This window comes from Calidris pugnax, unplaced genomic scaffold (assembly GCF_001431845.1).
Source record: "Calidris pugnax isolate Ruff unplaced genomic scaffold, ASM143184v1 scaffold70, whole genome shotgun sequence".
NCBI classification, from domain to species: domain Eukaryota; kingdom Metazoa; phylum Chordata; class Aves; order Charadriiformes; family Scolopacidae; genus Calidris; species Calidris pugnax.
This window is the reverse complement of record NW_015090862.1, coordinates 2985246-3011620: the sequence shown is the minus strand read 5'-3', so window position 1 is coordinate 3011620 and position 26375 is coordinate 2985246. Positions and strand designations below refer to the sequence as shown.

Genomic DNA, 26375 nt, shown 5'->3' with positions numbered 1-26375 from the left:
CACTTTGGCAAGGACGCTCATGTAAACAATCATCAATTAAATTAAAAATCTGGGAGAGAATCTAGCTGAAGCCCTTCTGGGAATGATTTATGGATATAAATCAAACACCAATGGAAGGGAACATCATAATAACAATTCCTATAAATCCCAAGTTTATAATCCTTCAAACACCTCCAACCAGTTAAGTCCATGCAGACCTTCAAATTCAGGCAAGCTCTAAACATGCTTATACATACCTCTAGCCCACTTATGAGCAAGATTTTAGCTGGAACACCAAGCAAACAGTCAAAGACGCTGTGACACACCGAGTTTGAGGAGCCTACGATTGCCGCAGGACGAAGGTCACTTGTCCATTTGAGCCACAGACAGAGCAGTTCAGGCACATAGCAGTGCACTTGAACCCCAGTAACCACATCCAGCAAGGGTCAGCAAATCATAAGTGAAAATGGTAACTTTTCAAACCCTTTGACTGTCCCAAAGCACACGTAATTACATCTGAATACAATTACACTTGCTCTGCTACCCCAAACTAGCCATACAGCTATTTTCACACAGTACTGAATGGTGCCATATAGATTCTTATAACTTTAATTTTAAAAGTGGGTACTTGAAACCTACTGAGTAGTTTCAGCTGTCTGGGAGACTGGCACATCAGAAGACAGCATTTTGCTCTGGCCTACCTACAGTTCTATGTTCTCTCATCAAAACTTTACTTAGTTTTATAGCAGTTGATGGAAGTCTTTCCAGAGATTTAAGTATGCTGCAAATGGAAAAATACCCCCGACCTTAGTCATTCACCAAGAAAACTGACAAACAACATGGTAGGGAGAACAAGAGGATGACAAGGTTGTTCCTGCATGAAACTGGGTACGTTCTACATTTTAGTCTTTCCAGTCTTTACATTTACATCTTTCTAAATATAATTATTTTAAAAAACCAATCATTATGATCTGAAGGTTTTATGAAACAGTCTCCTGTCAGCCATGGGACATGCAGCAGTAAAGCTGACAGAAACCATCTTTTGGGCATACTGTAGCAAGAACGAAAGCAAACTCTTTCAGCTGCTATGATATTGTTGTAATCAGCCTGATGGACAATATTATTTCAGGCTGCCTGACAGTTTTCTGGAAGCATTGGCCCTGTAAGGGTGCATCACCAAAACTTCTGCTTTGTGCCCTGTGCACTGTTAAACTGCAGGAGATGATGGTTTCTTCACAGCAGAAGGGCAGCAGCCATTCCCTCCTGTGTGCTCGGGCAGCAGCCTTGGGAGTGTGCCCAGGCAATGAGGAGAAGCTCTGGCAATTTAAGAAACCTCTGTTTCAGCTGGGAATGAACTCCAGGCACCCATTGATTTCCAAGTGCCTCTTGTCTCCCAGGTAGCACGGGCCTGGATAATAGGCTCCACAGGAGACCAGGTGTACTGTAAGGAGGCCTTTAATAGCTGATCATCACTCCACACTGCATTTTGATTTTTACAGACTAGTTATACTGCAACATTTAATCTGGGAGTGCTGACTCCTGGTGGAGATTTGCCAGAGTTGAAACACAGGTTCTGAAGGTCATCTTAAAATATAGCAGAGGGCCTGGAAGGGAAGGGGGTCAGATCTCAAAAGCAGGAGAGCAAGTTTTCCCCATACAGGGGAGTTCTTGAACAAAACATCTCATTTTGGCTCCCTGTCTTCTCGGGTCAAGGTCCAACAGATCACAAGTCAGGAGAGCATCAGGAAACAGGCATGCTTTTCCAAGATCCTTAGTGAGATAAAATTAACTCCCATTCTAATTCCATCCCTTGCCTAGGGCAAAAGGATGCTATGCAAGAAAAAAGGCTTTTAGCTTTGGATGAACAAGGGCCACGAGCACAGTGGAGGTGCATCCTTTGACAGGTTCCCCGTGTTTCGAGGGTTTGGATGTGACAGCATTTCTCCATGTTTCCCTAGACTATTATAGAAAAGATAGCACTTTGTGTTAAGTTTTCCCCTCCAAACCTGCTTTGAATGGAACGTACAGAGCCGTGTTTCCTCATTGGCCTATCACACGTGGCGAGCACTTGGCACTCACAACCAGCCCCGTTACTCAAGAAAAATAGACACCCGCCTATGAAAATACAGCCCATGGCAGGTTTCTTCAATTATCATGTCTCAGCCTCTCACTGCAAACCCTTAAGAAATCACACTTTATTCTAGCACTGTTGCTTTGATACCTCCATTTTACAGCTAGTGGACATGAGACAACTGGAATTTAGATATGCCCTTGCCCAAGTCAGAGGAAAGTTTATGGCCAAATATGTTCTCATTAGCTTTCTGGCAGAGATACTGGAACTATTGCTGGCCTGTACGTGCCTGCATTAGCAAGTGTTGTGCATAATGTTCCTACCACATCTCTAGCTGGAAGCTGTTCTGGCTATGACTTCTGCCATTTTGAGTATTAAATATGCCTTTGAAAGATTAAGGTGGAAATTTTCAAAAGAGTCTAAGGAAGACAGGCATTCAGATCATAGTGGAAATCAATGGAGTTTAGCTTCCAAAATTCTACCTTAATTAATTTTGGTTCCAGTTCAAAAAGGACATTATAAGAAGTCATGTTCAGAATACCAGAAACCACATTACTAGCTTAAATTTTGCAATTTCTAAGTGATTAATACTTTGGTTAACAAGCCAGAAACCTTCAGATCCCATTTCCTTTCTGTGTGTCAGCCAGGTTAACAAAGCACAGGATAGAAAGAATGCATCGCCTGGCTCTCCCTTCATCTTCAGTAGCTCCTGTCACTGAGTCATTTGCCTCTACTGCTCTGACTTTACACAACACCAATCTCATACAGACCTGGCTTAAGAAAACACAGATGCACTACTTCTCTGAAACTGCAGATAGGGAGAGACTGTCAGGCAAAGGAAATACTTATTTGTATTATACCTTGGTGTTTTTCAGTTGGATACCAGTGTTACTTACCTTTTTTGTGTGTGTACTGGCCATTAAACTTTATTGTGACAGATTCATATTACTAAGGTACACAGTAAAATTTGGCTAGAAAATACAGCTCTTCAATGCAGATGACAAGACTAGCAGTGGTAGATAACAACATATAAACTGATACATCAAGAATCACTCCTGTCTTCACCTCCAAAGGTTAGCTTTGGTACAGTTTTGTTAAGGAAGGAAGGGATAAGTCTTGCAGAGAGATAATAAAACCAGGCACAGCAAAGCAGTGATTATTCTGCCTGCAGAATCAGCCTTCTCTGAGAAGGTGCATAAGAGCACATAAGAAAGTAAATATGTTTAGGATGGGTTTGGGAGAGAAGAAGGATCCTCTTCTGCTTTAATCTCTTTCCACTGAGGAAACCTTTCTTCCCTTTGTAGCCATCTTCCTCTTGCTACTTAACAAATAGAAAAACTGATTGGGGAAGAACAGTAACAAGAGAAGAGTAGGTGAGAGTGGTATTTAGAGAAAACACAAGTTCTCATGCTCATTATCTCCTCACCAAATGAAGTCTTCTTACCCACCTGTGCATTGTTCTCATCCAGCTGCCCTACTTCTGTTTATTATGTAGCATTCATTAACTGGTTCTAGGGATAGCAATTGAGAGTGAGTAATTATCTCCCTAGCAGAAAGAATAAGGGTCAGATTCTTAAAGGTGACTGCTGAAGGTTTAAAAAATAGAAATGAAAAAACAATCAGACCTATTTTGCCAATTGGTGCTGCATAAAGAAAACCTGGATTTAAAGAAAAAGATATAGTTATCATGCATCCAGGTTATGTGATTTAAAGTAGCAGTAAAGATATGGTAGCAGAGTATTTATCAGCAATGGGAGCACATAGGTAAGGCCACTGGAAGGCTATTCATCTGGTTGCTAGCAAATACTAAGCTTGTGCTGTTGTGAGGTTGCTGCCATTGGTACCTATGCTGGTTGCTTTTTATTACAATACAAATTTTCCAAGGCCATGGTACCATCTTGGCCCAGAATACTGCAATTGTTATACTTTGTTTTAGTATTTCTCACATATTTTCCTCATTAGTAATTACAGAATGCCACTAGTTGCAGTGGTGAATCATAATGGCCCACCGCAGCTTACAGCCAAGGAAAGTGGTGGGACAAGGGTAAGCAAAGATGGAACAGTTTAAGAAAGAGGACATGTATCGCTAGTATATAAAAATTCGGGTGGTAACTTTCCCAAAATGATAAGCAATCCCAATTCGGGTCTTCAACAACTTGACAAAGATCTCCTTGGTAGCAGTGAATGTTTCAGATACTTGATTTTTTTTTTTCATTATAAAGCATGGTCTGACCTTCCCCCGAGACTCCTTCCTAAATGCCAGAGAGTGCTTCTTTTGGCACTGGCAAGGCCAGGCCTTCTGCATGGAAAATATTTTTCTTAATAATAATTATAAATACTACTATGTTCTTCTATATAAAGAATAATGTAAAAGGCTTTCAAGTGAGGAAGAAAGGGAAGAGAGGCTTTCCAGACTAATTTTTATGTCTCAGGAAGCAGCTATTACGAAGGGCAAGCCTGGATTTCATGAGAGGGGGACAGACAGAGGGGAAGGGATGACATTTAATATCTGATTAAGTTCTATAGCAAGAGAGAGAGAAATGAACTCGCATAGTGTGAGCAATGCAGTTGAAAAACATTTTCTGATCGGAAATTATTATCATTAGCATACAAAAATGTTAAGCAGCAGCATCAATCAACATTACTCATTCCCACTTCAAGCAGTCTGAATGAAAGCTGTACCAAAAAGCAGTACATTTGTTAGAGTCTGGATACCCACACAATACAACCCTCCTAATAGAGAGCAAAGCAGTTACACTGAGGTGTCAGCAGGAGCTACTTCGTCCCACAGAAATGTCAATTAACTGAGAATGCCAAAAGTTTCCCTATTTACAGGTGTTGCCAGCGGCATAAATGAAAAATAAGGAGCATACTCAGGAAACAAGTAGTACCCAGCTGGTCTATGTAACAACTGGAACATCAGCTCTCTGGAGGGAATGCGCAGCACAGGGGGCTATCGCAGAACCAGGAGGTAGAGAAAGTCCTGCTCTGAACACGTGGCTCTGGCAGAAACTGGGGTATCACCTGGACCACTAAACAGCACTAGACCAGTAACTTTGAGAAAGAGAAAAGCTGCTTCCAACCACAGCTGATGGAGTTCGCTTGCCCTTGTCAGGTTCATGGAGTAAGAGAAGCTCCTGTGCCCTGTGGCTGTGGGACAGCAAGTGCCAGAGCAGTAGATGCACATTACCTCTGAGGACACACATCAATATTTACCTCTCAGAGCTGCAGCACACAGCAGTAATCCAACCCTCAACTTCTGCTGGTAGGAGAGTTTCTGAGAAAGTTTAAGTATCCCTTAAGTATTTATATCACTTTAGTTTCTGTATGTCTTGGTTCTCCTTTCTATAGATGAGAGTGCTTCTTTGCCTTGTTCAGATTTTGAGATATTAAAACCTGTGAAGTTCTTGGCTCTAAAGGTAATAAGGGCAAATCCTAGATAAGATTACACTGATGGACAGATTCTGCTCAAAATTTGGCATTTGTCATTTTTCAAACTTGTGTTTTTATGGGATTTGTTTCTTATGCTGAGAAATGTGAGTGAAAGGTCACGTTTGGAAAACCCCATCATCAGTTACCCCAGCTTAGCTACAGATAACAACAGCTAAGCTGATGTCAAGACTGATCAAGTTACTACAAAATATCTTTTAATTTATACTTAATTTGACTACTTTTTTTCCCCCCAATAGTCAGTACTGGGTCCTTTAAATTAATCCTTTCAACTGTTAATGTGAAGTATGAGTTGGAAAGTCAATTTAAACAGTAAATGGGACCGACATGAACTTCTTCACAACGAATACTCATCCAAGCTATGGTTCCCATATCGGAAGCCCACCAAACCAGTCTTCAAATGGGCTAAACACCATCTGCTGATCAGAAATGAAATAAAATGCTAATGAACATTTCAGAACACTGAAAAGCCTTGGCAACAATTTTAGTTATTAGTGCCCCAGAGATTTGCTGTATGTCTTGTTTATTTTTCCATTTGCCTATAAGTGCAATTTATTTTTATTTTTTTTAAGATTTAATTTGAAAATTACAATCTTGGAATCAGCAATCATCCAGGAAAGAGTTGAAAAGCACACAAGTCAGACCTAGGCTCTTGCCCCTCTGTAATGCTTCTACTTTTTCACCCCTGTACTGGGGGTAGAACACTTTTCTAGCAATCCTTTAGCTGATGGATGAAAACATAGAATCACAGAATTGTCCAGGCCGGAAGGGACCTCCAAAGGTCATCTAGTCCGACCTCCCCGCAGTCAGCAGGGACACCCCCAACTAGACCAGGTTGCCCAGGGCCTCATTGAGCCTCACCTTGAATATCTCCAGGATGGGGCCTCAACCACCTCCCTGGGCAACCTGTTCCAGTGCTCCACCACCCTCACAGTAAAGAACCCCCTCCTAATCTCCAATCTAAGTCTGCCCCCCTCCAGCTTAAAGCCATTGCCCCTCATCCTGTCACTACAGGCCTTTGGAAACAGGCTCTCCCCAGCCTTCCTGTAGGCCCCCCCGATGGCGAGGATTATTCCAGCCCAGGTGCAGAACTTTGCACTTGCTCTTGTTGAACCTCATGAGGTTCACCTGGGCCCACCTCTCCAGCCTGTCCAGGTCCTTCTGGATGACATCCCATCCCTCTGGTGTATCAACAACACCACACAGCTTCGTGTCGTCTGCAAACTTGCTGACGGTGCCTTTAATCCCCCTGTCTATATCATTGATAAAAATGTTAAACAGTATCAGTCCCAGCACAGACCCTCAAGGGACACCACTTGTCACTGCTCTCCATCTGGACTTTGAGTCATTGAGTACTACCCTCTGGATGCGACCATCCAGCCAGTTCCTTATCCACTGAACAGTCCACCCATCACATCCATACCTCTCCAATCTGGCCAGCAGGATGTTGTGGAGGACCGTGTCAAAGGCCGCACAGAAGTCCAGATAGATCACATCCATAGGTCGTCCCTTATCTACTGACCTAGTCACTTTATCATAGAAGACCGCTAGGTTAGGCAGGACCTGCCCCTAGTAAAGCCATGTTGGCTGTCCTGAATCACTCCCTGTCCTTCATGTGCCCAAGCATGGCATCTAAAAGGATCTGTTCCATGCTACAGTTGTATGTTGTGCCAGAACAGGTAAGTAATTATTAGAAGCAGACACGGTGATGTTCCTCCTCAGAGCAAAACCAGGTTTTATGTAGCATGGGTTTCATTACAGTGTTTTTCAGGAAAAAAAAAATAAATCTGTCTAGGCTCATCATGGAAATGATACTTGTTTCCAGCTAGCAGACTACAGATTTGCATTGTCATTCAGAAAGACTTTTGGAGATCGGAGCTGACAGATCCAAGTTTAGAGCAGTGTTTTGTAATGCTTATTAGTAAGCAAACCAGACTGCATTTAGTAAGCAAAGCTGTGATTCTTTCCCCCAGAACTAAATACATTTGCAGCAGGTAATTGTTAATCTCATTCAAGTTCTTTTGGAATCAGTAATGCTCTACAACTAAAAAACCCCAAATGGCCCAAGTGTTGCTCTGCCTGCTGGCTAGGGACCATGGTAAGCCATAGGACAGGGGCCTATGAAAACATTACAAAAAAGAGCACTAATAGTAAAAGCAACTTAAATATCCACTTCACAGAAACTTGGGTGTGTGTCAATACCAAAGCACAGTTGGGAACTGATTCGCAATCACTGCCAGTGGCCTACAAAGGAATTTTTTGTGGCCAGCATTTTTAATTAAAATCCTTTTAATTATAACAATAAGATTTTGCAATGCAGCTGTTTACCTAAATGCTTTAAACTTTATTTACTACCTCTCCCTTCAACTGCCAAATTATACCGAAACAAAAAGGAACTCTGGATATTTTTTTTCCCCTGAGGATTACACTGTAGCTGGCTATAAGAGATTCAGAGACGCTGCAATAAGGAGTTAAAAACCTTAATAACATAATGGTTAGAATTCTATTAGATGAAAACTCTTACTATTTCTGGTGCATTTGAGTCCAGGAAGGATGGGCTGCCTGTGCAGGGGACAATAGGAGTATTCTCTGGCTTACAGCCAGCTCATAATTCATAGAGTAGCATTATCAGCCAAAGTTAATTTTTTTTTTTTTGATTAATCATCTGCCAGAGCTTGAGAGCTTGTGGCTAATTGTTCCATTCTTGACTGCAGAATGAATTAGAGAACAATGTGCAGTCCTAAGCCAGGGAGGGAAAACATAAAGCAGACCCATGAGCACATAATGAATAGTTCAGGTTAGTTAGGTACTTTGCTCTTCTGTTCATAAAGATGTGGTGAAAATCCACTGCTCCAAGGAACAGCAGGCAGAAGCGACAGATGTTAAAATCCTACCCCATGTGCTCACAGGTGACTGGACTCATGTTGGACAGCTTGGTTTATGGAATAATAGGTTTGAGCAAGGAAGAAAGGAGAGCAGGATCACATTAGAAGGTTAACTCAGATTTAAGAAGTAACTGACTGAGACAGCAGGTGTCCGAGGAATGATGAATGGGCAGCAATATAAAACAGACACCTTTCATTATAGGTGGACGAAAAATACTGTTTAAAAGGATATTACAGAGCAGTACTTGTGGCTACATCTCTATGCTAGCGACGTAAATTAAAGGTCTGTCGGTACTGGCTTGTGTAAGGTCAAGACTGAAAAACAAAACTTGGTTGCACCAACCATTGTTGTTAATGCCTTCCCAGCCAAATCATCACATTTCCAATGTGAGGGTTTTTAAATTTTTTAAACTATAAACAAAAAAGAAATATAACATCAAAAATGCTAATGTAAAGAAAAAAAACCACAGACTACTCCATTTACACATGAACCACAATAGGGTTACTGTCCACGACTCCCTCTCGTTCACTTTAATAACAATGTGTCTATAAAAGAACATGGAAAACCAAGATGAAAGCTAGATAAATAGAATATATTGAAATTCTGAGAAAAAAACAATGCATTCTCTGCTTGGGCTTCCCATTTCCCTTGTGAATGAAAACTTGGAGGAAAAGGAAACACTTAGCAGTGCCAACAAATAGAGCTATTAAAATAATGACAGAAAAGGACAGCAACGTTTAGATTAAAGCTTCAAAAGAAATGCCAAAGTTATGATGACCTAAACATAAATAACTAATGCCTAATACTATTAGATACTTCTGGGGTGAAGAAACAGAGTTGACTGACTGTAGAGAATAAACTAGCACTGACACACAACAAAAACAGTGACTCGGAGGAAAACGTGTTCTCCTAGAGTCTGAAGTCCCATGTCTATGTAACACTGTAGAAAAAGAAAGGCAGGAACATGCTTGTTTAGCTCCCCATCACCACACATGGGTGAAGGCACTCGAGATCGCTGAGCTGTTCAAAGTACCAAAGAGACAATAACTACTGATACACATATGCAGAGCCTGGCAGCAAATGACAACCCATATATTCAAATATGAAAGAAAATGTTATCTTCTAGGAGCTAATTATCACAGTCTTTTTTTTTTTTTTTTTTTTTTCAACTTACTCAGGAAGTAACACTTTGTCAGCACTGTAACAAATCACACCAAGTTAGTATTTACTAGAGCTAATTTCAAGTTAATTTCAAGTGAGTAAGCAAAGGCAGTGAAAACTCTACTGCAGAACATTAACCTGCCAAGAAATATTCTGAATCACAGACTACGTGCGCATAGATAGCAACAAGAAAAAGGTCACACCTGTACACCTGCAAAAGAATTGGGTTCTGTGTGGAAAACTTTTCTTTATAGAACACCTCCTTGTACTTTTTTCTTCATGGATCTCTATTGCTATAAGCAATGGAAGCAACATATGTCATAATGAGTAATGTAGCTTTTGAGCCTGAAATGCATACACAAATAATGCAGAAGAGCATTAAAAGCTGCATTCCAGCGATCATTTTCACGATGTGCAGGGGACACAACATCCTCGCTCCCATCTCCCCCGATAAATGTTTTCTTTGTACATGGTAATATTACCCCTATTGAATTCCAGCGCCTCCGTACACACTGGAGTGAGCTCCAGGTTCTTATACCACACACGCTATACAATAGAAAGAAAAAACAGAAGATCAATTTGACTTTCCTTTACAAACTGAAGAACAATAGAAAGAGCATTCTCCAATCATCAGTTAATTCTGAACAGATGCAATACTAAAAGATTAATATGAGTAACCTTCAGCAGTTATTACACAGTGTAATGAAGGAATATTTCATATTTATATGAAATATTCATATTCATAATTATAGAAAACCATGTCCTTTCACAAACCTATTCACTTTACAATGCATCTCGGCATACGGGTGGCTTCTGGAGATGCGATGGAGTCAGCTGTCCCCATGATGTGACCGAAACGTTCAGCAGTCATGGGGACCGCTTGAGACAAAACAAAGGCCAGAGGAAAGTAAGGAGACTTGCCACATTCAGTTTAGCAGAGCTGGTGCTACACACACTGCTCTTCTAGGAAATGTCTAGTCCCATTCAGAAACTGCTTTCGCAGCTTTTTAGCCTGTGTCTTCAACAGCATTTTAGTTTGGATCAGGAGTGAGGTACTGAAGCAGCTCTCCCCATCGCTTCACTGCGTTTTGGTTTGCATCACAGAGTGACCTCAGAGCGCATGGACGGGATTCCTTTCCGATGAAACTAAACTGAAAGATGCACTCCCAGACAATATGTCATTCACTCGAGCTGCAAGAGGCTTCATGAGACCAGACTAGACCTAATCTAAAGTCAACAAACAGACCAGCCCTGAAAGGTATAGCGTGGCTGACAGATCCTCTGTGTCAAGTGCTCTGTCCTATAGATCCACACCCTTTCATCTGCACAACTTGGTGAAGTAGATATGCCTTCAGTGTTCCAGACTAGTCTTTATGATCTATCCCAAGTTCAGCTAAGAATAAATCATAAATATGTACTGAGAAGTTGGTGCAGAGTGTCTCAGTGTTAACAGAAACAGATATTGATACATCTCCAATAGATCTTCTGGCTTGTGGGTGAGGCTGAATTTATAATTTCCTTCTGTTACACTGTTAATATAAGAGAGAACATAGAAAGAAAACCTATCCTGGGGAAAAAATGGAAAGCTCTTCTGCTGCTATGTGATGAAAACTCACAGTACAAATAGACAGTATAAGCAACACAAAATTTATGACATCATGGCTCAGCACCACTTACATAGTTTTCATACCTCCTTTAAAATTAAATGACAGCTTCATACCAAGCCCCCTGTATTCTGATTTGTGGTACAATACCTATGACAGTTACACACAAAGGTCAACACTCAAAAACAATATTGGCAATTGTAGCAAAATTAAAGCCAGTCTCACATATCCACTGTGTCTGGTGGGAAGATGAAATGAAAAATGGCTGTTATGCAAATGTCTATAAACATTCACTACCTCTTTCAGATAGCCAAACACCCATTTCAGTCACCTAAATCTGAAAGTGATAAATCTACTATCTGCTTTGTGTTTGTGTGTAACAATAAATAACCAGCACATGCCCCGAGGGCTAGGACTTCACGAGTCATTAAACTTGTCACCAGGTGGATGCCTGTCATTAACTATAGTTTGAGCTGCTAGGAGATACGCGTAAGGACAGAATTTAGACTGTTATGTGTAAGTGATGCTCATGAAAGAATCAAGTTCTGCATTTTGACCCATGAAGGGAAAAACCACAGTCTTACACAGATATCCCAGCTGCCAGGGAGGGTTGACCAGGAAATTAGGTTTTCTCACAGCACCCTGGGAGACTCCACACAGGGACAAGCATGGACAAATAACCCTCAGAAAGAGTTTGAAAGATGAGCAGGTGCTCTCTGCAAGGAAATTAAGAGCATCCATATTACGTTGAGTCAAGTGCTACAACTTTTTCCAACAATGAGAAATTGTCTTCAGTTTTGCTGCACAGAAAAGACAACCACAGAACAGAGTCAAAAAGATACTGAAAGACACTTCCTGTGTGATGTGAAAACTGGATTTAAATCCCATCCATTAGGGTTCAAAACAAACCAAACCACTTAGTTAATTCCACTGTGAAACTTAAAACTCATTGTAGAGAAATGTTTTAAAGGCTTTTCTACAGTCACAGGAAGAGGAAATATAGTTGAAATGTGATGTAAAATATGTGCACGTTTTCCCTATAGAGATAATAAATAAACTAAATAGTTATTTTCTTCATTATTATTTGCATAAGGTGTTAGGGTAATATATGCAACTGCACTCATACCTGCAAAGTACTCCTGAAAACTTTTGCACATGAATAATGAGAAATCTCTAAATAGAGTCATAGTCAATTAAACCATATGATCAACATCCATTTATACTATAAAGCATAGCACAGCATGATAGAAGCAAAATGGATTTTGCTGCCTTTTAATCTATACATACTGGAAACATTAAGACCAGTAGGGCAATAGCATTGTGGTTTTTTAAAGGGTAAGAATAACAGCGGTGGGAGTGCTGAAATGGCTTTTCTTACACAAGTATTTCCTATCTTAGTCAGTGAAGATAAAATTCTCTTTACTACGACCTTTGCACTGTCTTTGTTCCATTTGCATCACATAATTCCTTAATCTTTTCTCTATCAGCCTGATGCCCACCTCACCTGTCAGTAGAGCAGTGACAGACTCTGATGTGAGCACAGTTTTCATATAACAAGGATCCAGCTCATTCAACATGCCCTACCTGACCCACTCAGGACTGTTTTGCTGTAAGTTTACCCAGGAGCCTCTGCTCTCTCTTCCAGGAGCCTCTGCTCTCTCTTCCAGGAGCCAGTCTGCTTTGAAAGTAATTTTTCAGCCCGTTAAAATGTGACCCATGAACCGCCAGTTACAGTTCCCAAATGGTTAGGCAATGCCAGAACCCTTCCTATATAGATAAGATCCATCAGCTCCAGTAGCACAGGGTATGTACAGTCGTGTGGAGCCATTTCTTCCAGCTTCCTTGCTTTTTAAAGCAATTTCTGCAATGCATGAGCTGAGTGATAAAGTTGAATGTGGAAAGACACTTGAGGCTCCACCAGCAACCCTGATATTTATAGTCAGCCCTTAGTAAGCACAAATGACTCTGACTCCGACACTGACGCCACCTCTTTATCAGCTTAAATATTTGAAGATACTCAGACTAAGGAGTTTCTATTATATTAATACAAGGCTCAAACATATGCCTAAATTACCACCACCTGCTAATTGACAAGAGCCTAATTTCTCCTCCTCCATGTGCGAGACTTCAGACCTTTTCATGTCTGAACATTGACAATCTGACAGTTTTAAGCTTACATCATAAAACACTGACACAGTCAATGTGCCAATTTCAAGATGACTGCCATGAAAACATAAACTGTTTGACATTTAATAAGCTTGTGTTTTCATAGAAATACAATGTGTTATAGCTGGTTTGTTTCCAAGAAAACACATGGTTAGAAATGAAATGGAAATACTTTTCTTAACTCTAAGCACATAAATAATCATCTGCGAAAAAACTAAAAATCAAGAGGTTTAGGATTCATATTTATATTAAATAACCAATGAAGGGTTGTCAAATACAACAGCTAGTAGACTTATTTCTACTTCTTTTAAATTTTGGAATAAAGATGGGTTTGGAAATTCATTTAAAAGCACCAAAGGACATAAGTGCTGCATTTGATAACGCAAAGTAGAGAGAGCTAACGCACATGGACAGGGTGGGTTGGGAGAACTGTATTACCCTATTGGCAAATAGTCTGATAACATCCTGGTTTCTTTCCTTCCTGAAGTCAATACCTGCATAATAGAGTGAAAAACAACTCAATACGGTGTGCTGTACCACCGTGGGCATAAAGGAGAAGCCATACCACTTTGCAATGAACAGGATCTTCTGCCCTAAAACAAAGGGGTTTCTACTAAAACCAAGTTTTTCTACTGTTTCACAAGGTACACAACTTCCCTTTCTTCTTTATGTCACTGCACCTGTCTTTGATCATCTCTTTTCTCTGATGGGAAAAGTCTCATGAGGAAAATCAAGACTGCAACAATTAAAGAAGTGAAGGCTTCATGTAGCAAAGAAAAAAGACATTTTAATGAATATGGTATGTCCAGAGTATGGACAGCGTCAGGTTTAAATCAGAAGTCGGTGTTACATACACATTTCTACAGGATGTACCCTAGAAGTGCTTTTTTGAAACAGGCTGAGCACTTGTGCTCTAATCTTGTAATCGGGACATGCTTAGCCCAATGCGTGTAGGTAGTGGTGTGATGAGTTATGATCTCACTGGAAGGAAACAGAAGCTTAAGAGCTTTAATGGATCAAATACAAAATTTACCATCGTTTAGTTCCTGTTGCCATTCCTTTATACACAATTTGATCACCTACTTCAGCTGTAGCTTCTGCTTCTCTTCTTGCCTAATAGGTGCAAATATACTGAATCGGCACACAACTTCTAGCTAAAGAGTAACTACATCCTTTCCTCTTTCTTTTTGCTTCTCCTTTCCTTTTCCTTCTCTCTAAAGCTTTAGGAATAACAACAATCATGAAAGAAATAGAACCTCAAAACTATTTGGAAGCACATGTGTAGAAAGCACATAAAACCCATCAAAGGGGCTGCCCAATTAACTGTGTTCAGTGATCACAAACTGGAAAATAATAGAAGCTAAAAGCAGAAAAGACTAACTTGAAAACTAAAACTACTTAAATAGTCAATTAAAAACTTTTTTTGGATTTATTATACAGCAATGAACTAACCTAATAAAGGGAATGGTTATTTTTGGCTATGTCACTCAGAAGTAGCTTACTGAATTAATTTTTTTTTTTTTTGGCTTTGGGCAAATTATATTTGCACTTTGGTAATTTATCTATTTAGAAACAGAGCCATTTTTTCATGACAAGCACCTACAAGAAAGATTTTGTGTGGGGATCAGCAAAAGGACAGGAAAGGGAAGAGGGAGAACAGAATGATGCAGGTACTACTACAAACTTCTGTAGTGGATAAAAGTCTTTCAACAGTTGCCCTAATGCCACCAGCGGGAGGGGTCCATGTCAAACTAACACTTATTCAGTTTACAACTGCTGAATAGACCTTCTGGTTGTCAAAAAGAGCGCTATCAAGTTGGAGTGAAGCACCATGGAGGCTTGCTACACCAGAGCCATTGACTCATTTGGTATATGCAAACCAAATCTGACACGAATACCTATGATTTACTGGACAGCATATACTCACCCACAATACATTTGAAATAGATACGTAGATAGTCTTTTGTTGCTTATCTGGAACATAGAGTAAAATATCAATGACATTTATATGCTTAGCTTTGTGATTTCAAGACCAGCAACTCAATACCTTAAGTCAAGAAAATAAGTCACTACATATAAGCCCTCTCAGTTTTGCAATTACCAGAACACAACCCCACTTCTGAGGCTGGACACGAGCTCTAACCCCGGAGTGAGGAAAGCAGTCTCTGTGCAGAACAACTGACAGGCTCCTACCCGGAGTGATGATCACACAACCTCCTGGCCAACGTCAGTGAAAAGCTGCAAATTAACATGCAGTAAGGGGCATTTTCTTGGCAAACTGGGATTGCCAGGTGTAAGTTTCACATAGAATATTAGTAAGTTTGCAAACTATTTGTTCCCAAGCCCAGGTTCTCTGTGACTCTTTTCTAAGGTTCCCTGTGAGAAGTGGCTGGGAATTTTTTGTTGACAACATTGTTTGCTTGTCAAAGATACATATTCTAGAGGAATATACATCACTGCTGCATCAAGGACAGGTTTTCGTACTAAAATCTACTCTGAAAACAGCTGGTGGTGAAGACATGTTAACAGCACGTGGGAATTTAAGGTTGAAGTACCTGAACTACCTCGTTTCTAGGCCAGCTCTTAAAGTCACGTCACTATCACCCCACGTGAAGGACTACTCACCCTGTGCTGAGTTAACAAAGGGTTTTCTCCTGAAAACTGCAGAAAAAAACTGTGACTATTTCAGTGAAGTAACTTTTTGAAATACCAAAAGCTCTGTTTAACAGGAAAATTATTTTCAGTGAGTCTTTAGTACCCTTATGTCCTTAATGGTATGTAAAATCATCTTTTCGGATTATACCATTACTTCCACTTTTACTTCAAGGACCATAACTCTGGAGTAAGCCAGCAACATAGGGAGGGAAAAGGAAAAACGGGTCACAGTGAAAGAAATGTTGAGTTTAAACAGGAAACTTGCCTTATCTGTAAAAGCTGTCTTTGCAGTATCACACCTACATATCAGTTAGGTAACAGTAACAAAGATAAGGAAACAGTTCTTCAGACAAACATTGGTGGGAAGGATGGTTATCAACTGATGACTATATCTAAAAGGAAATCACTAAATGGCTTTGGTCATATACTGGCTTTCTGAAACCAGAGGTTTCCCTACTCGTGTTGCACAGAGATTAAGTAAAGCCTAATTTGAATTTCCAGAAAACTGCAAGAATACCACCACTGCTGTGAACTGTTTTTTGAAGTTGTGGTAAACACCTCAAAAAAAAAAAAAAAGAAAAAAAAAAAAAGAGGAAATTGCTTTGAGGGTGTGCCTAGTCTTTTGTTCAGCAAGTCACACTGCTACAGCTCGCAACTGATGGTTTATGGTAACCTTAAATAAGAACCTACCATACACACAGGGGAAGATAAGCCAGATAACAAAAAGGTCTCACAACAATCTTAGTTTCTGCAGCAAACTCATCATCCTCTTTGTCAAGGCTTTCTGTTTAATTTACTGCTTATATTTTTTTACAATAACTCATTGAAGATTCAGTTCTATTTCCATTCAAATCAAGGGTTTTACCATTAATGGCACTAAGGTTAAGACAAGAAGCTTCCTGAAGTCCCAGCTGCAATCCCTTAAAACAGTAGCTTCTGTTTAGTGAGATCTATTCCTTTGAGTCCAAAACCAGACAATACAGTAGTTTAAGGCAAGGTGACTGCGTTGTGGTTAAAGACCAAATCTAAGTTCTACAACTGTGGTGTCTTACAATAGCAAGAGATAAAGTAGCAAAGGATATTCGCACTGGAATTCCAAGGTATTCAGACTGGAGGATATAATTTTGGTACTTATTAATACTTTTTCCCTCTCTGTCTATCTCTCTGTATAAAACATGTTTAGAAAAAAGTTATCTCAATGTTGTGATGCTTATTTTAAGGTGTGTTAATAAACACATCTGTATATGCCAAATCATGCGTATGTTTTTATAGTGCACGTACAGTTGATTGAAAGGAAATCGTTACGGCATAACAGGAAAATTGTGTTCTTTTGTCACATCATGAAAGCATTACATTCTCCTGTTTTAAATTGAAACACAACTATTAAAATACAACAGGAAATTCAGCTACTCCCTTATTCTAAAATAATACCAGGCACCGTGTTTTCTGACTCTTTCAGTTTAATGAAGAATTTTGCGTAAGCAATTCATATGTGAGCATAGTTTAGGTAAGCATATGACCATCTTCCCACTCCTCTTCCAAATTACAAACACAAACGCAGATGGCACTTATGTACTCAGAAACTCAAACCAAAATAACTGTCGCTACCTCTTGATCCATATAAAACCCAAGAATCACCTGTACTCCTGCTTAACTGTAACTCCTGCTTTAACTATAATTTCTATCTGGCAAATTTTCTGCAAAACTATCTGCGCTGTTCTCTCTGCCTGCTCCCTCCCATTAACCAATATACATAAAGTATGGCATTTTGTTGATATACCTTGAAACTATTCAGCTGCTATAAAGAAAGAAAAATAAGTGGAATTTTAAAAATTCTGTATACCAAATTCCATGGGAACTGTGTTTAATTTTGGGCTAATCTGTTTCTGTTCCTACTTTTCAACCACAAATTTTAGTTCTTCAGACTGACCCACGCTGCCCTTTCAAGCCTTTTGTTTTTCCTAAGGTGAGCATTAATTACTATACTTCATCATGTTAGGAGATGTAGTGGCAGAAAAACTCTGACCAGCAAAACTGTTTTTAAAACCAGAGCTTTACAAATATCATCATCATTTGGTCATAAGATAAAGAACAAGCTATTCGGTATGAGTTAGAGTGACTGCCTGACCTGCCATAAGGAGCTGCCTTGTATTTTGTCTGCATGAAACTGTGTTCCTGGCTGGGGTCAACATTTAAATAATTCCAGGTTGATGTTCTCAGAAAAAGGCTGCAAAAACTTCCAATATTTTTACAGTCTTAGTAAGGTTAGCCATCAACATACATTAAAAAGCCCTTTTCAGGTTCAATAGTTGTTTCAGAATGGCAACTGCACAAGTCTTGCAATGCACTGTCAAATAAATGAGTCTATTAGGAATGATGGAATCAGTCCTTGGTTTCAAAATTCAGATAATAAAAATGTGCTTTTTTTGGTTCAGATACCAACCTTTTAGGAGAAGCCCATATGACTTAGCTTGCTTTAGAATCATTAGAATTCAGCCCGACTACAACAAAACTGCAGTATTGTTATCAGTGTGGTATGTCCATGGGAATAAACCATCTACCTCAGAAAGTCACTTTAACTTTTTATCTTTGAAGAAATGCACAACCAGGCCTAAAAATCACATTGTAATACTAATTTTAATCCTAATTTAATCCCAAAACTTTGCTGTATTTGGTAGCAATCCCTTCACAGAGACAAAGATGACTTCAAATCAAACTGACAGTCTTGCACAAGTCATGTTTAGTAAGTACAATTACCTCTTAGGAAACTAGTAGGAAACGTAGTCAAAAGGCTTAAGTGTGTTGGCTTTCCTCTGTAGGTATAGTTAGAGCTGTCGAGACTCAATTGAGAGTCAAAATATGCAACGCACACACTAAAGAATAAAGTCCTGAACAGTAACACTTCCTATTTGTTTTCACATTGTTTGCATTGTAAAACACCCAGAGTACAAAGGCAGATTTGGACAGGTCTCACCTGTCAGTTTTCTGTTGCCCAACCCACCTAAAAAAGGCAAAAAAACCCCCAAAAACTTCATGACTTTGCCAAGAGTAACTTCTACTGCTCTCAGCATTCAATTAAAGATTTAGAGTGAAGAGTATCAAATATTTTGAAGCTTACATTCAGCCCATAAAAGTTATCCTCTGTAACCAACGACCATACGAAATCGTGGATGGCTTATCAAACTGCAAACATTAACTTTGTATAACAGCTGTGAGAGTTCAAAGACAAGAGACTTTATAAACAACAACAAGACAGTAAGTTTTAAGGGCTGATCAAAGCATCTTTCAGCCAATGGGGATCTTGAAAGCAGCTGCAATAGGATTCAGATCAATCCTACGCGTTCTCTGTTGGAGTATTTTGCACATGGAGTGTTCATGACTTATATAACATCAGACAAATGGCCTTAGACTAGTAGGTAGAAAAGAAAAGGGTACAAAAGGTGTAAGAAAAACTTTCTAGTGAAGTGCAAGGCAAGACCTGGTATAAGATAACACTGCAGACGTTCCCGATGTATTTACTGCCTACATCCACAAACAGTTTAAATTTGAGTCCTATCTACAATCTCTTTATATCCATCAACCACACTGACAGGATTTAGCTGTCTAACATCAAAAAACCCCTAATGCTCTCCCAACACTTCATCATTCCTTGAAACACGGGCCTCCAAATCATTTTTCAAACATGAAAGTGAATGTCTCTGCCCATTTTATACGCTTCCACAAGACAGACCAGAAAAAGAAATGAAGTGTGAGCAAAACTGGGATTTATTGATTTGTAACCTCTACTAACATTAATTAGAGGCATGGAAAGGGTCTGGACTTAGCCCCAGATAAACACTTGCAAAATTTAAGACAGCTTCCTTTCTTCTACCTTGTCTAATTCATTTTGCTAGGTAATTGTAATTTAGAAGTATCTGAAATATAATCCAACATACACACACACTTTCATACTGGATGATTAACATTTTGCAAGTGCTTATCAGTCTTCGTTTGCCAAAACTAACTTTCATCTGTTTGCAGTTTTTTATCTTGCTGTAGTTTGCATGCTACGTTGTTACAAAGGCACAGAAAAACCTATCTTAAGATATTTACCAGAAAACTAACAGTAAATTAAGTCCATAATTAATGGTTATAGCCAAAAATCCCATGTAGATAGAAGCTGCTCCATATACTCAGAACAGAACCAGAGGAGACCTGACATTAGCTTCAAGTGCAGCTAATAGACAGAGTTCCCCGTGGGACTTCCAGGGCAGTGCATTTAATTGCCTGTTCTATCAGCCTTAGAGAAAATGAAACGTTCCTTCCAACTGTGCCAAAGGGTTGGGGCCCAGGCAGGAGCCAAGCTTTTGGGTAGCTAATAGAAGATTAGAGGCGCCAGATTTGTCTCACTTCTGACCAGTGATTCTGTGAGGGCATAAAACATGCATTAATAAAAAGTTCTCCCGATGCTTTAGCCACAGCTGCTTCCACATGAGCAAAGGGCCAGTTTCTCTCCAAAAGTATGAGAATTTTCAGAGAAAACGTTTCACTGCTACACACCTACCATGAAGAACAAGAGCATCCACAGATTCCCACCTATATCCAGGCCATGAAAGTCACACACAGCTTTGTTACTCTGTGTACTCTTTCTCTCAAGCCAGCCAGAAATATTTTCTGATTTTAAAAATATTCCCTTCTTTCCTCATTATTTGACAATACTTTCATCTTTGCCCCTGTACACAATAACTTGGCCACCACAACAATAAAGCAATGTTCATTCTCTCTCAGGCAACAAACAAGTCACTGACGCAGTGTTTGGTGTGGCAGAGAATAAAACTGATTGACTAAAGATGCTGGCACCCAAAACAAACGTTTTACAGGGTTGGCTTCAAAGTAGAATTAAAGGTACAATATCTAGCTGCTGATGAAGAGGTTTTCTTTGACTCACAGGAAAAAAGAAAAAAAAACATTCAAGTGTAGCAGTAGTTCGGTAAAAGTTTTGAACAAGAGAAAAGCCCTAGATAGTTGTCTTCAAATTCTTCACCAGGGCAAACAGTGCTTCAAGGACAAGTAGGAAAGTAGCTTCTATTTGAGGCAACTTCATTATAAAATCATTTTTAATAAGCAATCTGAACAAAGAGAGGGAGTGCTCTTGCAGAGAAGCCCCCAAGGGATCTTTAAGGCTGCCCAGTAAAGTTATTAGGAGGTTACACACAGGGGACCAAACAGCTATTTTATTGGCCTCAGGGGACAGGGTTTAGTTTTCACCTGTTCTCTTTAGGCCTTGGTGCTAACAGCACAGCCCGTTAACCATCCGCTTTCTGCAGGCTTCTAGTTTGTGAAAGAAAAGTACCATTTACTTACTTCAGCCAGCACATGAAACACGAGGTGAGGCAGACAGTACAATGCACAGTAGACACACTAAGTAATTATAAATCAGATCGGGGAAAAAAACCCTACACGATTACTTTACCTTTAATACAACTAAGGAAAATATTTAACAAATTTCAAGAAATCTTTAGCAGCGGCTATAAATATAATATGGAAAGCAAAATCAGAGAAAAAGAGACATCCAGGTCTTGGGTTCAATGAAGTTGCAAACCTTAATACGCTCGTTGAACTTCAGTGAACAATGTGCTATAATCCTGTTGGTATAAGGAAACCTTCCAGCTGCAGCGTAAACTTGAAACATGCATTGACCACGGATCCCAAAGGTAAGTCTCAGGGGACACAGAGTGAAGATGCTTCTCTGGACCAACACCTACTATGGGACGAGTGTGGGAATAGTCCCAGAGCGTGACGTGGGAGTGAGGGAAGGGGGTGGGATAGGTGCTTGGTGTGGGTCCTCAGAGAGCACAAGGGATAGGTTTACTTCCACCCTTTGAGAGAGTGGGGTTGTTCAGCCTGGAGAAGAGAAGGCTCCAGGGAGATCTTACTGCAGCCTTCTAGTACCCAAAGGGGACCTACAGGAGAGATGGGGAGGGACTCTTGATCGGGGAGTGGAACCATAGGACGAGGGGCAACAGTTTTAAACTGAAAGAGAGAGATTTAGATTAGATATTAGGAAGAACATATTTCACTCTGAGGGTGGTGAGACACTGGAACAGGTTGCCCAAAGAAGCTGTGGATGCCCTATCCCTGGAGATGTTCAAGGCCAGGCTGGATGGGGCTTTGAGCAACCTGGTCTAGTGGGAGGTGTCTCTGCCCAGGGCAGGGGGGGGTGTGGAACTGGAAGATCCCTTTCAATCCAAACCATTCTGTGATTCTACAAAGCTGAACTTCCCAACAGCTTAATTGATCAGATTGCAGTGAACGGGGAATGAGGTGCACATTTTGAACACCATTTTGCAGCAGCCCTTAACGTCTGACTCTTGAGTCAGAGATTTAGGAAAGAATAGTGGCAAAGTAGCACAACTAAAAAGTTCCATTACCAATAAGGGAAATCCTTATCATAAAGACATGAGAGAACAAACTGGGATGGTAGGTCTTAATCTTAAATTCCCCTTAAAAGTGAGCTTGTCCATATATAGAAACTGAGGTATTTGGCTATCCATCACTGGGACTGCTCAATGAAACATGCTCTTTCTCTCCAAATGGTGATAATTTTAGTCTAAGTGCATGAAGCAGGCAGTTGTCAAACAGTTTTGGACTCAGGTCACAAAGGGTCACCATCCACACTGTGTGTTGACAGTGATCTGTAGGTGCACTATCACTGGAAAACTGAATGCAATGAGGATTCAAAATAGCTCTTGGGTTAGTCTAGGGCAGGTAAGAGCACCCCTACCAGTCCCTGCCTCTGAACCAAGTATTTGGGAGCTACAGCTCCTGATTCTTTTTTGCTGCAGAACAACAAACCTATAAATGGTAGGAGCTCTTCTATGGCTTTCTGGAGACATGGACAGAAAATCATGTAAAAGGAAGACTTGCAAAATCTATGCATTTTTTTCTAGCTTAAAAATGTCAGGTAAGCAAATAACTGAGTGTACCTGGACCTCTATGCAGATATGAACTCCAGCTATGTAATCAAACTCCTTTGAAGCTTCTGACTGTGGTTCATTGCAATTCAAATAGCAAGAGAAAGGAGGTTCCATTGCATTGCGGATTCGTTACAATATTAACCTCTGGGTGCATCCGCAGGAAACCACCCCTTACTTTGATAGGCACTCAAGTCAAATTCATTTAAGAAAGGTAGAGCCCAGGATATTAAACTGTCCTGGAGAAAAACAAGGTGATTTATTTGTGTGATAGTTCTGAGTCACAAGTGGTCTGGTAGAGGCCATCAAACTCACTGCATCAAGTGTGGCAACATTTATATTTAAGATGCCAGAAATTAAATACTACACATTTCAGGATCGAGCATAAACCCAAGTCAGTAGGTTCTAAATGCCAGGTCCTTTGTAGCTTTCTGTTCCTCAGAATTTCAGACCTTTGTTGTCACTCATACAATGACACCTGTCTGAATTTGCAAAAGGCTGAAACTATGCAGTTACCATTCACTTTGAGTACTTTTATATTTGGAGCATGAAACATGAGACTAATATTACAAATATCAGTGCAAACTAAATTATCAGAAAAGAATCTAAGTGTTAGCCATATCTTTCTTGAGTTAAAAAAGAACTGAAACACCAAAAGTCCCACTTTGTATGGAAGATGAGATAGAACTTGGCTTCAATCATCTGCTTTAGATAGACCAAAGGTTATATAAAGTGATGGTTAACCTAACAAATCAGCATGGGAGCCCAAGAGAGAATAGTTCTACACACAGAAGGCATGAATTTTTACTCCAAAAGCCTGTTTAATTGACTGAGGGAAAACCTGCACTATTTCCTTAGTGCTGCTTGGAAGAGTGTTACACTCCTTGTTTAAAAATGGTGGGTTTTGTACTGCTCAAACTCTGATGAAGAGAGGATGCAAAGAAGTAGCTAATGAGACAGCATACCTGAATAACATCACTTGTATCAAGAAAAGTGAAAATCTCTGAAGTTTTATTTAGCTAGTTACATTATGGAAGATGTATTTCTTCAGCACTATATTGCGTGTGTATGAATACTGAACTACCACTCGACTGAGAAATGACCTAAGCACCTGTCATCAGCACAGTACTTCCATCTCAACTGACAGACCACTTTCATCACAGACTAATGCCAAGGAGGAGGTGAAATATACCCAAAATGTCAAACAATAACACCAGGAAGAAAAAAGTGGTGGAGGCAGACCTCCATCAATTTCAAAACCTGCACAATTAAAATTTCCATTAGGATGAAGTCTGAAAGGAATTAATCTGATGTTTCAAATGCATAATGTGTCAAACTTTCTGGCATTATACTCCACCAATTACGTCAAAAGGTCATTAGAAATAAGTGCTAATCTACAGTCAGTCAACACCCTCATACGCCATACATTGTAAACTCGGAATAAGAAGACTTCATCCATATTTCTATACAGTAGTGCAAACTACATATATACACTTCACAAAGTGTTTGTGACAATGTTTGCCGAAATGTCTTTGCAGAAATCCTACTCTATACAACTTAGTTTGGATATGCTATATACACTGATACAGAGTCATAGGCAAACTCTAGATCACCTTGATACACAAAAACTCCTTGTCATTTTTAGTTGCTAACAATTCACATTTAATTCTTGCATTTAGGTGTTTATATAAAATTATTTTTTTCCCCAAGTCATTCCAAAACTGTGAATTTTGATGTCTACTTCTTCTATTCAATAATAAAAAAATTCTAGGCAATAAGGAAAAAAAATGCTTATTATGGTTGATGTCAAAATGCTAAAGATGCGCAATTTACATTAATTCCTGCTTTATAAGAACTTGTCATAACAGGAATGAATTCTAAAAGAACTTCAACCAAAACTGAATGAAAACTCATATATATTTGTTAGCAAATGTAGCCTGCATTTTCATCATGCCAATTACAGCATATTGCTCTTTCTATTTTAATCCTTTCTTAATGGGCAAGCTTATCTTCCCATTATTCAGGGAACTTTTTTGTTCATGCTTCAGCAATTGCATGACAACTGATTAACAAATGGGGGAACTACTCTTTGACAGTTCTCCTAGAACAGCACAAACAGAGCTCTCAACATAGATGATGCCGGGACCCTAATTTCTGTCTTAACTAGATTAAAGGCCATATATGGTGAACAGTAGCTAATCACCTAACACAGTTGAGGAATACATCTTCTTTTCATCATAAGCCTCAAACACAGCATACGCTGTGACAGAAACGATGACAACACTTTATCAGTCTGGCATGGCTTAAGAGCATATTTCCTACACTTTTTACATCTGTGCTTACTATTTAATCTTCCCTACAAAAAGTGTAAAGTACTGGAACTGGAGATGTGGCCCTTCTAGCAGGTCAGCACATGGCACTGCTGTATACAAAATAAATAGGGTGATTTCAGCTGATTTCCAGGCGGATCGTTACAAACCACCATGTCCAGTCGTTAGCCTCTATACAAGAGAGGCCCAAGACTGAGCTAGCATAAATACCAAATTACTTACCACCTCTAGAGAGGGTGGTCGCTCCAGGCCAGGGTTGAGCTCATGGGCAAGGCTGTGCAAGGAAGCTGTCTGTACAATGCCTGGCCTGCGGATATACAGAGGACTTCAGTCTCCTGTACTGTCAATCTCAGTCAGCATGAGCTCAAATATTCACCAAAAATGTAAGGGTCAAATTGTGCCCTCAGATGCCTCAGAGCTGTAGCTCCCATTAAGTGCAATGGAAACCATATATGCATTCAGCCAAAGGGGATCTGACCCTAAGAAGGCATTAAGCAGCAAGCCCACCTAAGCAGAAGAGGACCATCGTACTCGAAAAGTTTGTGACATATAACATTTGCTTCAAAACTTGTAAAAATCAACATCTCATTTGTAATTCTAAAATCAAGAAACTGTATTTTGTAACTCTATACGGTGAGAATTCAGAATCTCAAGTCAGATTTTTCATTACATGAATAATTTAGAACCAGGAATAAGAATCTAATTAATGACACCACTTTAACCCTAGAAGCTGCGGTGAACATAATTCAAATGCATAACCCTGTTAAAATGCAAAGATCTTTGTAAATTTTGTGCAGCCTACCACCTGTTCTGTTAGAAGGCTTTCATGAGACTAATCGCCTCAGCTTTAGGCTACTCCTGTTTCTGAATTTCAACAAGTACAATTCCTGCATTACCGGATTTCCAAATCTCCACACTACTGGAAGAATCTCAAGATATCTCCTTCAGATACAAATGATAACATTTTCTTGGAATTGTGCTTTTAACTCACTGCAGAGTAGATGAGACTTGATCCCCAATAACGATGTCTTTCAAGAAGATTTGGAATAAATGTATACATAAGTCAATGCACGCATCCACATCCATTTCCAAGGTTGCCATTTATGAGGACTGTTTGTTT

At 39.7% G+C, this 26375-nt stretch overlaps 1 protein-coding gene across 1 annotated transcript in view; it reads right to left on the bottom strand.

Moving 5' to 3' along the window:
- RORA (RAR-related orphan receptor A) overlaps window positions 1-26375 on the bottom strand; it is a 217196-nt gene that overhangs the window by 85300 nt on the left and 105521 nt on the right. The window lies entirely within an intron of this gene.